General features: G+C 47.2%; 1 protein-coding gene across 3 annotated transcripts in view; it reads right to left on the minus strand.

The window, feature by feature from the left end:
• The window catches only part of sema4gb (sema domain, immunoglobulin domain (Ig), transmembrane domain (TM) and short cytoplasmic domain, (semaphorin) 4Gb), a 29,562-nt gene extending 23,615 nt beyond the window's left edge, over nt 1-5,947 (minus strand). For 2 of the 3 annotated variants that reach the window (XM_048987339.1, XM_048987338.1), the window contains exon 1: nt 4,988-5,946. The gene's annotated coding sequence lies outside the window, so the exon portion shown is untranslated. Of the gene's footprint in view, nt 1-4,987 lie in introns of all 3 variants that reach the window. The other variant, XM_048987340.1, reaches the window with a different exon arrangement.
• Between the last annotated feature and the right edge of the window lie 7,359 nt (nt 5,948-13,306).

Raw genomic sequence — 13,306 nt, forward strand, 5'->3', positions numbered from 1 at the left:
TTGTCTTCAGCCTCGGCAGCCCCGCACCGGAGGACCATGCAGCCCGCAAACCTCTAGCACGTCTTCGCATTTAATCCCGTTGCCATGGTGACAGCTTGGGTATAGCAGCGGGACTGTAGTACATGCTGGGCTCGCAGCTCACACACACACACACACACACACATTTAATTTAATTTCTACGGGGAAAACAATCTTAACCCCTACCCAGCTCTAACCTTAACTATAAGTAGCATTTTTTGTTTTTTGATTGCATTCACACAACGTCAACATAACAGGTTTTCATCGCATTGTGGGGGACATTTGATCCCCACAGTGGAATATAAACATAACCCCCCCACACACAGAGGGCAGGCCTCAGTACAGGGCTCACACAGGATTCTCTCACACGCGGTACTCTCACACAGGGTACTCTCACACTGGGTACTCTCACACTGGGTACTCTCACACAGGGTACTCACACACAGGGTACTCTCACACCGAGTACTCTTACACATGGTACTCTCACACAGGATTCTCTCACACGCGTTACTTTCACACAGGCTACTCACACACGGTACTCACATGCACCGTACTCTCACACAGGATTCTCTCACACACGGTACTCTCACACAGGATTCTCTCACACACAGTACTCTCACACAGGATTCTCTCACACATGGTACTCACACAGGATTCTCTCACACAGGATACTCTCACACAGGGTACTCTCATGCACGGTACTCTCACACAGGATTCTCTCACACACGGTACTCTCACACAGGATTCTCTCACACACGGTACTCTCACACATGATTCTCTCACACACAGTACTTTCACACATGGTATTCTCAGACGAGATTCTCACACAGTACTCACACACAGGATTCTCTCACACACGGTACTCTCACACATGATTCTCTCACACACAGTACTTTCACACATGGTATTCTCAGACGAGATTCTCACACAGTACTCTCACACGTGATTCTCGCACAAGCAGTACTCTCACACACAGTACTCTCACACACGGTACTCTCACATGCAGTGCTCACACACAGTACTCTCACACGAAATTCTCTCTCACGAAATTCTCTCTCACACAGTACTCTAATCCACAGTACTCTCACACGCGATTCTCTCACAAGCAGTACTCTCACACACAGTACTCTCACACATAGTACTCTCCCACACAATACTCTCATAGATGGTACTCTCACAAATCATACTCTCACATTCAGCCCGCATAATTGGTGTCATTAATGGCTCTACAAGCTCTACTCACACATGCCAGAGTGTGAGTTTACGTCCCCAGTGATGGAGTGGCATGCATTCTGGGGTGGACTCTGTGCTGCCTGAGATGGGGTCCAGTCCCCCCCACAACCCCTATACCTAAAATAAGCCATTAGAAATATAATGGAGGGATAAAGGCTTTATGGTCTCAATACTCAGCCGCAGAGTGGAGATTGCCTCGCTGGTAGGGTGGATTTTCCCATCCACCTCAGTGATCTGAAAATGAGACACAATAGCCTGATGTAGATCGATATGACCCCCACCTTGGGACCCTGGCTCTGCCAAGGAACCCCCCTCTCTGACAAACCAGTTCCGGGTGCAATGGGGGTAATATGTGCACGGACGCCGGACACAAGGAGCCACCGCTCTGAGCTGCGAAGCGAGCGATAAGAGGTTAAGAGGAAACACTTCTCTGCATTAAGAAGCCCAACACATGACAAAATTCTTCCTCCTTTCTTACACATCCTGGTTTCCTCAGAGATCCACCTTGACAGACAATATGAACCAAAAAGACCGGCAGTAGTAGCTGGTCATGTGGATAAACATCTCAGGCCTCAAGCTGCAGGTGTGTGGACAGGCTGCGAGGGTCTGTGTCTAAAAAGCCCGGCACCGGGATGGTGTGTGTCAGTCTCTGCCAATGGGTCGTGCCAGGAAGGAGATGTGGGTCACAGCCCGGTTAGCTGCGTGCCTTCTGAACACTTTCCCATCAGTTGCCTCCAGAACGTTCTTAATTTCACGGACAAATACATTGTGAGGAACAGCGTACGGCAGAAAAGGGAAGATCTGAGCAAAACGGAAGATGCGAATTTCACCCTTTTATTAGCCAAACAATGATGACGTCATGATGGGCTAAGCTGGTGGGGGGCTGTCATGGCCCCCAAAGCGAGATACAGGATCTGGAGCGGGCAGGGTGAAGGCTGACATGGGTGGGGCACCAAGGACCCGGAGGCATCGGTCCCTGGCCTCTGTGAGGGCGGACAAGGCCAATGTGGGGGGTGTGACGTTCAGATGGGCCAAAAGCAGGAATAAAGTAACATTTTGACAGATGGGCAAGGCTGGGGTACACCACCGGGGGGGGGGGGGATGGGGGGGGGGGGCTCTGCATGCAGTTACCTCAATCGGTGCCTAACAGTTTCTGTAAGCGCAAATGCAAAAAGATGGCAGACAGCTGTAAGTAGCTGGGTAAAGATACACTTCATCTTTTCCTCCATCTAATATGTGCTCTTCAGTATGCATTACTAGTATATTTCTGGCCCTTTGCTAAGAGTCTTGAATGGTACATGAAGTTAATCTGACCGGTTTGGGAGTAAAATGTGACATATGTGAGGGTTCGTGGAGCAGATTACGCTGTGGCAGGTGAGAACAGCCTGCGTAAAAGTTTGTGATTAATTGTAAAACATAGGAAGTGCCCAGAGTAATCTGTGAGTAGCTGGAGAGGAGCCGCTCCTCGGGGTCAAAGTGCACGTTCGTGGCAGAACACGCGTCTGTGTTTTTCTCAGTTTGACGGTGAGCGAGTGATTTTGCAGCAATAGTGTAAATTTATGGGGAAGCGGGCGTCTCCCGGCCAAAGCGCGTGGAAAGTAGAGCCGGTCCGATTCATGGACTCAATAGCCCCCCCCCCCACCCGAATGCTATTATATGGGCCTTAAATGGGCCATTGAAAACAAACAGTAAAAAATAAACCATCCATGCATCCAAGGAGCACAAAGGGGTGTTTCAATTCACTTTCAATCTCTGCTCTCCATTAAATTCACTTATTAAGCTGCAAACAGACAAAGGGGCGGTCCTAGGCATCACGAGGCCGGCTGTGCGCCAGAGACAGGCATTTTAATCACGGATAGGACGCGGCGCCGGGCCGGGACCACATGCGGTACGTTCGGGAGCGAAGTCTGCTTCCTCACTGCGCTGGTCCATTGTAAAGGGTGCCATTTAATTAGCTTTTCTGTTCACGTCAGACAGAACCAGGCTGTGTGGACCGTGCTGAATTATGAAAGAGGCCAGTGCACCACCTTGGTCTGCAGTTACGGGAATGAGGGAACGCCGAGCCAGTGAAAAATCATCAGTGCTGGAGCGGCAGGAGCAGTTGCTCCTGGAGACGGCCTGTCCCAGCAGGTGCGGTGCACTGCAGGTGGTCCTAAATATATAAAGCCCCTCACACCCAGATTCACCCCCTGGGGTCTGAAGGGCACCCTGGCATCCCAGATCGAGGGCAGGAGATCCGAACGGTGTAATCCTCAAATCCTCCAGAGAAGTATCGGTGCAGCAAAGTCAGTCTGTCGCCAGACAGGGCGAAGAGGGGGCGCCGTCTGTGCGCCGGGCTGCCATCTGTGACTCTGACGACTGTTAGAGATCACTGGTGTGACATAGGGGCTCTCCCGTAAACACTCAGGAGGCCGGACCGGCCGAGGACACACCGGGATCCTCTGCGCGGGCTGTGAGCTCTAACGACCCCGCTGTGCCTCACGGCCCTTCATCTGTTCGCCCGCATGGTGCGGGGTGACCGGGGGACACGTGGCCGACACCACACCGCTCGGGAAACACGCAAAATCCGCCCACTGATCAAGTCGTTGCGTATCTCTGCTACACGTGAAAGTTAAAGGGTTCTTTGCACACGTTTATTAACGATAATGTCCAGTTTGAAATATCCCCGGGTTATACTGAACAATTAATAATATGCCGCCTCTGCTGTAGGTTTCGTGCTTAGAACGGCGTATTTTAAATCCATCTGTTCGTTTCCTAAGCAGCTGCCTTAATGAGAGATTCTGTGGAAAGCTTGTGAAATCTCACGGCTCCTCCGCGCTGCGCTTTCCGTAAGCCTCGCAAATCCCCGTACACACTTCGCCAGTCCCATTTTATGGGTTTATCTCTCCGGCGCGTCGTTTTATTGTTGCAGCAACACAAAAACATGTAGGGAAAAACAAGGGGCAGACGTTTTGACTCCCTTTCAGTACGATTTCTTTGAAGCTAGTGGATGAAAGACAGTCCAATTGGGGGGTAATGGTGTAAATCTGCAAATCTGCCCTTCCTCGTCCACAAAACTGACTATTATTATTCATCGTTTTTTACCGGCACGCTGCCCCGTGTGTTATTAAGCCAAAACAGTTCAAACAGCCCATGAAATAAACTTGTGTCCAGCGGCTTGCTGACAAAAACACTTTATTTGCTATAGAGGCGACGGTCCTTTAAATAAGCCATTGTCACAGCGGGGACATGACTGGCGCTGGGAAGCCTTGCAGCATTGCGGACGGTCTCGGTGTGACGCTACAGAAACAGACTAATTCACAGCCATAGAAAGGATATCGATCATGCCAGTAAATCACAAAGGCATTTATGTCGCAGTGCATGGGGATCATTCGATCTCCACATGTTAATGGCTTTAAAATTAAAGCATCGATTCAGCACAATGACACCTACGTGCCGGCAGGTAGGATTTTAACACAACTATTACACCCAAAGACCCAAATAAAGCCTATCTTTCATTTCAGCTACGGAAGAAAAGACTAACAAGCACATATTTGTGCTTTAAAGACACATACAGCTAAAAATGCTGGACAAAGGCATGTATTGATGATTACACTAATAAGGAAATACCCTAACGGAATGTTAACAGAGTCGTCTTTATATTTCGATCAGTGCGACTGTCTCCAATTGCACGCAATAAAAACAGTCCACAGCAACGAAAAAAAGATGACCAAAACCACAATGCACAGTGCCTTACCTGATTGTTGTGAAGACTTATAAAAAGAGAAGGAGTTTATGCAGCATGCATCTGTTTTGCGGATCGCAGTTTAGCGAAGCCGCGGCCGGCCGGACTGCGCTTCGCTCCCCGAGTCTATGCCTTTGACTTTGGTCCCAGGTGCCGACACGCCTCTTAGTCACTGCACTGTCAACAGGACATTTTTCAACACAAGACGATTAGATTGGCGTAAATATGCGCAACCGGTTTCGTAATGGAGCTTATTAATTACCGTCAGTTGTTTTGTGCATTATGATTTCTATTAAGAATTTAATAGGCAAGTTAATGTTACTTTGATAGATGCTTTTGAGTGTATTAGCGATTAGAGAAGTAGTCTACAACTAAATGACACGACGTGTCTCGCCATTTTTAAACGTCATTGTAGTAAATATTTAAACCGAATGTTGCAACACTCAGACTTCCAGCTCTTCTTTGATCCTTTAGTTTTTCAAGTCCAAATTCTGTATATTTTTATGGTAATTATCATGTGAGAACCCGCACTTTGTGTTTCCTGCATTTTACCCTGGAACTGACGTGCTTTGAATAAATCCCCGATAATGAAGGCATTTATCTATCAGGGAAATCGGGTGTAATCATGAGAAACCCGGAATAAAGTTATCAATAGATTACACACATCGAAATGAGAACTTAGCTAGAGAAAACAGAGGCATTGGAAAGTGACTAAAGTTGGGCACGTCTTGTTTTATTTCATTAATATAATTGCTAAGGCGGGTTAGTCAGCTTTGTATCTTGGTTTAGACGTGTGTGAGTCAGATTAGACCATTCGTTTCCAACCAACGAATTCCAAGTTTTTCCCATTTGAATTCAAAGAGTGAGTCGTTTTTGTTAAAATTAGTCTCAGTCCTAATTTCTAAAGCACTGTGACGTTCGACAGCATATTTCGACGAATGTCAAGGTCATTATAAAACAATTAAATCTTAATACTAGAGAGAGAAAAACTAATCTCAATAAATAAGCACGTTTCAGTAAAACTGACTAACCCACAAACACACAATACATACCTTAAAGACAACTTAATGCGACTTTAGACAGCTTCTACTTAGTAAAAGCGTGTGAGGCGATCTACTGCCATCTAGCGTCACATTGTAGTACCACAAACACACTTGATCGCACTCGTACGGTTATCTGTGACACGCCAGTTTGGCATGATTTAAAAAACATATCTAGCTGCTTTCGTAGTGTTTATATGTTGTTGCCATGTTACACAGATTTTCTCCTGCAACACCGGTAGCGTAATAGGCAAACCGGTATTTCTAAATAGTTCACTGTTGCGTGTGCCTATGAATGCACTGACATCCCGTCCTTGAGCCCGGAGATACCTGGGATAGCCTAGCGTCCACCTGACTAACACGATGTCGTGAGGAGTATTTTCATATATATTTTCAGTTCAGTTCACTGAGAAAATCTCTGAAACATAAAACATGAAGATTCATCCATCCATCCATCCATTTTCCAAACCACTTATCCTACTGGGTCGCGGGGGGTCCGGAGGCTATCCCTATGCAGGGAACAACCCAGGATGGGGGGCCAGCCCATCGCAGGGCACACACACACACCATTCACACACACATGCACACCTATGGACAATTTAGCAACTCCAATTAGCCTCAGCATGTTTTTTGACTGTGGAGGGAAACCGGAGTACCCTGAGGAAACCCCACGACACATGTGACCCATGCGGAGACTCGAATCTGGGTCCCAGAGGTGTGAGGCAACAGTGCTAACCACTGCACCACCATGCCGCCCCCACATGAAGATTCCGTCGTTCTATATTTTCCCTCTAAGTTTCCCATAAGTTGACGGTCGCTTCTTCTCTGCCTTCTCATGTTATGCAGTAGAATCGTATGGCCACCACTTGGCAACGTGTAAGGGGGCAGGAAAGCAATGACGCAGGGGCCAAATGTGACCCAGAATATTGGTTTACGCACAACTGCTCCCCCTGGTGGTCTTCAGGGCCAGAACGCCGTCCCTGTAGAAAGCACACCCCAAAGGTGCGAACATCAAGAGAATGGACCACCGAACCGATTCGGAGAGAAACGGCACTTTCACTGAGTACACCACGCGCAGGAAAAGCTGTAACATCTTACCTCTGCATGCATTCAGCAGGTCAGGTTCAGAGACCGTTGTTTTTTGCTTTGTACTATGCATGATGATGCTCTGTAAAAGGTGAATGTTTCTGGATTTATGAGTGTTTTAGGCTGGATTCAAATTGCTAAACGCCATTGGTAATTATAATATTTATATAATATAGCGATAAATATGATATGTATGTAATATATAAAGTTAGTCATATACAGTTACAGAAATAGTGATTTTTATGATATCTGTCCAACTTGAGCTGTAAATGCGTATTTTAATTTGTAGTGAACCCTAAGAGTGACCAAGCGTGATATTTGGGGGGGGGGGGGGGGGGTAAACAGGGGGTGCGGGGATTTATGGGTCGTCACACTGCTCCAGCCTCACTGTGCAGAAGGGGCCAAGTGGGTCTGAGTGTAAATATAAGGGTGGGGGGCATCTGTTTATACATTTCTCTGGATCCTTTACCACAAATAACTGATTTTATGAGGCCCTCCTACCTGCCAAATGGGTTCACATCACCCCCTACCTCTGTGCCTGTGACTTTATGTCTAGCCCAGGAACCCAAGAGTCCTGTCCAATAGCTGATTATTTTCTCTGGAACCAGTAGCTTTGCCTCTATGAATAGAAAGCGAACTTCTCCTTGTTTCGCATCTGGCACACGGAGCGCTCACCGCTCGGGATTATGGGTTTGCTGTTGTTTTTATTCCAGAATCTCCATCAACAATGGATCTGTGTTCTACTGTGGTCCAGAATTCAGAGGCACACAAAGGGGCCGGTGGCGGCAAGGCGGCCGGAAACAGAAGTGCGTCTATTTTCCCTGAGACCTGCCAGACACGCGGATGCGAAGATGCAGTTTTACAAATCCGCTTTGTCTGACATCGCGAAAGGAGAACTTCTTAGGGGGACGATTCAGTTCAGAGATGGGGCGGCTTTGGATTTTATTCCAGAAGTGAGACCCAGGTTTCCGAAGGGGTATTCAATATGGTCGCCACAAAGCACAGAAAATGGAAACATCTCGAAACAATCAAGCTTTGATTCACTGCTTCATGTCTACAGATTCTTGCCAGGGCGGATCTCATGAACAGGCAGTGACCGGTCCCCAACCTGATTACTGCCTCCTGCCCCCCTCCTCTCCCCCTGTCCCCCCCCCCCCCCCCCCCCCCCGAGCCTCCTACACGGGGCACATCAGCAGTGATGACTGCCTGTCCACGCAGGGCATTGCGGCTGTTTACTCAATTGATAGTGTAGCTTACAGAAAGACTTCCATTCCCCTTTGTTAGCTTCTTATTCCGAGGGCGGCATGACAACAGAAATGAAACTGAAACCACTGTGTTAATCCAACAATGAACCACTAGGGGGCGACAGCCCCACTGTCATGGTGCCAAATGCCCACCACACATTTTTAAAAGCTTTTATATGAAGACATGACACAGTCAGTTAGTAGTTGCTTTTACTTACCTTTTCTAAAAAAATGCCACAACTTGAAGCCATTGAAATGTTTCACTGCCTTTTCACCCAGAAAGACATATAAACACATAAATAACTCAAGCAAGGGCACAGGAACCTGAGGCTTCCCCCCCCCATGTCCATCTGCACTCACCGGGGGGGGGGGGGGGGGGGGGGGGGGGGGTCAGGTCTAGAATCGAGGCCAAAATTTTGTTTAAACTAACCAGTTGAGTATAATAAGTACATTAGTCTGGATTTTTACTTTCTAGGCCTGAACTATCCACCCCTTGTCACGCCCCGGTCATCCTGACCCCCCCGTGTGCCACGCCCCCCTCTCTACCTCTCTTCTTTGACGTCTTTGATGTTCTGGGTGGTACGCCGTGTTCCTGAGCTGCCCTGAATAAACCCCATCTTTCCCCGTATCTCCGGACCCCGATGCCCCCCTCCCCGCTCCGTACCAGTGTGTCATGACATCTCTGGTACTCACAAGGGGTTCCTCTGGGACGCCCCCCCCCCCCCCTCCTCCCCTCCGAAAATGAATCTCTCCCACAACGGTAGTATATTGGTGAATTCCAAAATTGCCCTAACTGTTTGTGTGTGTGGCTTAACTGACCGCAGACTGATTTAATGAAAAGACTCAATCTGCTATTTAACAAGAAGGATGAAGAAAGCTGCAACTTTTTAAAGGGGGGGTGGGTGTGTCATCCACAGTAGTGTAGAAATTTCCTGTTGGCCCCACCCACGCTGCTGCACAGGGAACGCGGGTAATTAGCTTCAAAAGGCTGGTTTCGCTTGTAATGCTGTGAGCCATTTTGAATCACTGACCCTCTTGTGTGTTTCCAGGAATCAGCCAAGTTTGGTCATCAACACCACCTAGGTCCTCCTACCGAGAAGGACACCAAGAGGCCCCTGGCAGGGCTTAGTGGAAACTGGAAATGCTATACTGGGAATACCCAAATCCACCATTAGACCAGTATTGAGTACAGACTGTCCCTCGGACTCGCGATTCCCCTCATAATGTGACATCAAGGGCACGTTCTACGATCTTGTGTCTTTTTTAAGAGGGGAGGATTAATTCTTTTTTTTAACAATATTTACACACAGTATTTCATTTTCGGAGTTTAATGATTTACAGAATAATAAAGGTGTCAAGATATTATACAAGTCAGACAATGAAGAGAAAGTCATAGGTTAATCATTTTCATTTGTTCACTCTAGAAATTTCTCTGACAAAATCATGGCCTTTCTACCCAGACCACCCACTCCTTCTGGCATTACTCATAGTTTAACAATTGGGGGGTGGGAGGGTCACTGCTTTAAGTATGGCGTTTTCTCGTCAACATATGTACCCGAGACAGTCATATAACATCATATAGCAGAATGTCTGCTATGCATGAATGCATGTCCATATTAAAGAGTGTGTCTATGCCTGCGGGATGTAGACGCCTCTGCATGCAGGATGTAGACGCCTCTGCCTGCGGGATATAGACACCTATGCCTGCGGGATGTAGATGCCTCTGCCTGAGTGATATAGACCCTCTGCCTGTGGGATGTAGACGCCTCTGCCTGCGGGATGTAGACGCCTCTGCCTGTGGGATGTAGACGCCTCTGCCTGTGGGATGTAGACGCTTCTGCCTGCTGAATGTAGACACCTCTGCCTGCAGGATGTAGACCCCTCTGCCTGCGGGATATAGACACCTCTGCCTGCGGGATGTAGACGGCTCTGCCAGTCAGATTATCACTTCAGCTTACCGCCTTTCTGGAAATTTAAATAATTTCTGCTTACGAGCAGTTTGCCTGTGGTGCGGGCGGTACAAAGGGTTCTGCGGTGGAAAAACTGTAAACATTCAAAATGAAAATAAACTTTGCTAATGATGACAATGGATATATTTGTTCATTCAGGTTTCAAGGCTTCAGTTTCAGTCTTGATGGCAGTTTACTGTAAAATCAGGCTTCAGAACTCATGACAGGTGGAATCTTCCTGTGCAAAACAATCAAACTGACCAACAGAAAGAGAATCCAGCCTGTTAGCTACTAACACCGGGTTTCACAGCATAATTTCTCTCTCGCATAGACTCAACTTCCTAGCAAGATTACCGTCTGCTTCTCGCACCAGAAAAAACACTCGCACACCAGTACAAAACAGATGATGCACACTGGGAATCAGCCGATTGGACAGAGATCTGTACATAGCTGGTCAAGAGGAACATTTTGTAGAAAAACCTGCTTTTTTTCACCAAAACCACTAAAAATACTCATTTTCATTCCAAATATATTCTTTTTAAAAGGTCCGTTTGCACCTCTGCCACCTTTCTCTCAAGAAAATGCTAGAAATAAAGCTGTGACCCACATCTTCGCATTAACTCATTTACCAGAAGTGACTTACAGTAGAGGAAAAAGGTTCTGGGGGTTTGAACCCACAACCTTTTCCTTGCTAACGCAACACTACAGGAGGGTTTCTGCGAATCTTTCTACCAATCCCTCCAGCCTTCACTCTCCATTTGTGACAGTAAAAAGGCATGATGACAACGATCAGGTCAGAACCCAGGTCTCCTTACACCAGTTTTTCTCAAACTGCCCTGCTTGTTTTCCAGCTCTCCCTGCCCTACACACTGCTGATTACCTGGATCAGGTGTGTTCAGCCAATCAGAAGCTGAAAGACAGCTGGGACTTGTGTGTGGGGCAGGGATAGCAGGAAAACAAGCAGGGCAGTGGGGCCCGAGGACCTAGTTTGAGAACCACTGCCCTACACCCAGACTGAAATGTGGCCCCTTTCCACACACAAGGGCACCTGAAGAGACATAAAGCGATGGTTCACTCCTTACCGGGGTTGTATGTTGCTCAGCAGACTAAAGCACTGTGTCTGTCACAGGAATGTCACTGGTTTAGATCCCATGATTAGCTGTTGGGCCAAGCAGCAAGTATTGGTTATAACATCAACAGGGTTTTTTGGGGCTTGGGCAGTAGGACGGCGTCCCATGGATAAACTGCACAAGATTCATCTTGAAAACAAAGGTCACAGCATTTCAGTTCCTTGGCTGATGTTTTAAGGTTGCATGACAGGCTGAGTGATACTGACCCACAGTTAATAGTAGTTGAATGACTTGTCCCTTAAGAAGTCATATCCATGACTAAAGCTACCGTTTTTCTATTAGGAAACATCCTCCATTAATGCACGGGAAGTGCAACGTGACTAATGTGCTTCCTGAGAGTTTATCGGTAAACTACTTCCAGTGAAACAGAATTCAGCTTGCGACGGAGGGTAATCAACGAGGGCCGTCCTGCCCCCTCTCTGCTAGGAGGTCTTTGCCGAAACGAAAGGCGCATTCAGGGAAATAGGATTCGGGTCCCATTTCCCGTCCCACACGGTCACCCAACGCGTGATGCAAGATTGGTACCAGATTGCGTGAAATGTGATAAAACCACGTGAGGTTCGCTGTCACATTTCGGCAGAAGCTCGTTAACAAGTTAACTCAGTATGCAGCCATGGGGAATCACACACGCAGAAGCCATTGAGCACAGACAGGCAGCTTGAGTTGTAACTGGGGGGAGGCTAACTAGGTCAGCTGGGGGGTTTTGAGCCACCATTTTCTTCAGCCTTGGTAAGTTCAAACACTACAGGGATCCATTGTGCTTCTCCGGTATTTTTTCTGTGTTATATGTAGCTTTATGTGAATGTAGATGCTCTGCAAAGTCTTGAGGCCCAAAGTACACGACAAAGGGAGTAACTCTCACCACAGAAACCACTCTTCTCTCAGCTAACCTGAAACGCCTCGTTCGAATTCCAACTCTTACTTCCATGACACAGTGAGGTCACCTGGGTAACATAATTCTTATTGGCCGCCTACCTCCAAGTATCTGGCAGCAGACTGCAAGACAGGGGCAGAACATGTGGAAACAAGCTGACCAATCAGGAAAGCTGACCAATCAGAGTACACTGAGAAAAATAATGTGTTTTTGGAACATCGACGCATGTAAATCTATTCTAGTAGATTCCAAAAATAAAATTCTGAACAATGAAAAATGCCACCATTAAAAACACCCCTGAACACATGGCAGGTAAAACCTGACAGCTACCTAGCTAACTGTTCAAGTTTAGCGTGGTAAAATGTAAAAATGTGGGATGAATTTTCCCATTTCCTTCCAATTCATTTTCACGACTCAGGTATGAGATCTAGATTTAGAATTATTTAAAATAAAAGTCTGTATCCAGCTTCTCCCTCGGCTTCCAATCAAATTTGACAGGACTAGAAGAGGAAAATCATCTTAACCAAGTGACTTAACTTGCACCTGAATCATGCCAATTATTTTTGTTACGTTAAACAAAGTCTATCGACATGTAGCATTGCTGAGAGTAAGCAGGTTGCGCAGTGAGCGTGAGGTCACCACCCAGGCATGCGTGTCCGCAATGGCTTTCTACGCATGGTTACTCACATGTATCACTACTGTGTGTGACCATCTCAGCCCAGACGGGAACAGGGAAGCTGACAGCCCCCCTAGGGACCTCGGAATATCAGGACTTATTCCAGGGGACACGCGAGCAGCAAATCCATCCATAGGATCCTGTTGTTCATATGGAAAATCGGGCACCGATTAATTTAAATGACCCTCTACTATTTGCATGAGCACCTGGAGGTAGCCCCCTGTTGGCCATAAACAGTTACTACATTAGGGGCAGTGGGTGATTTTTTATTTTTTTTTAGTTGGTCCCCTAAAAACAACAAACCTGCCTTTGCCATCTACTGGATAAGCAGT

Source organism: Brienomyrus brachyistius, chromosome 20 (genome assembly GCF_023856365.1).
Source record: "Brienomyrus brachyistius isolate T26 chromosome 20, BBRACH_0.4, whole genome shotgun sequence".
In the NCBI taxonomy this organism is placed as follows: Eukaryota; Metazoa; Chordata; class Actinopteri; order Osteoglossiformes; family Mormyridae; genus Brienomyrus; species Brienomyrus brachyistius.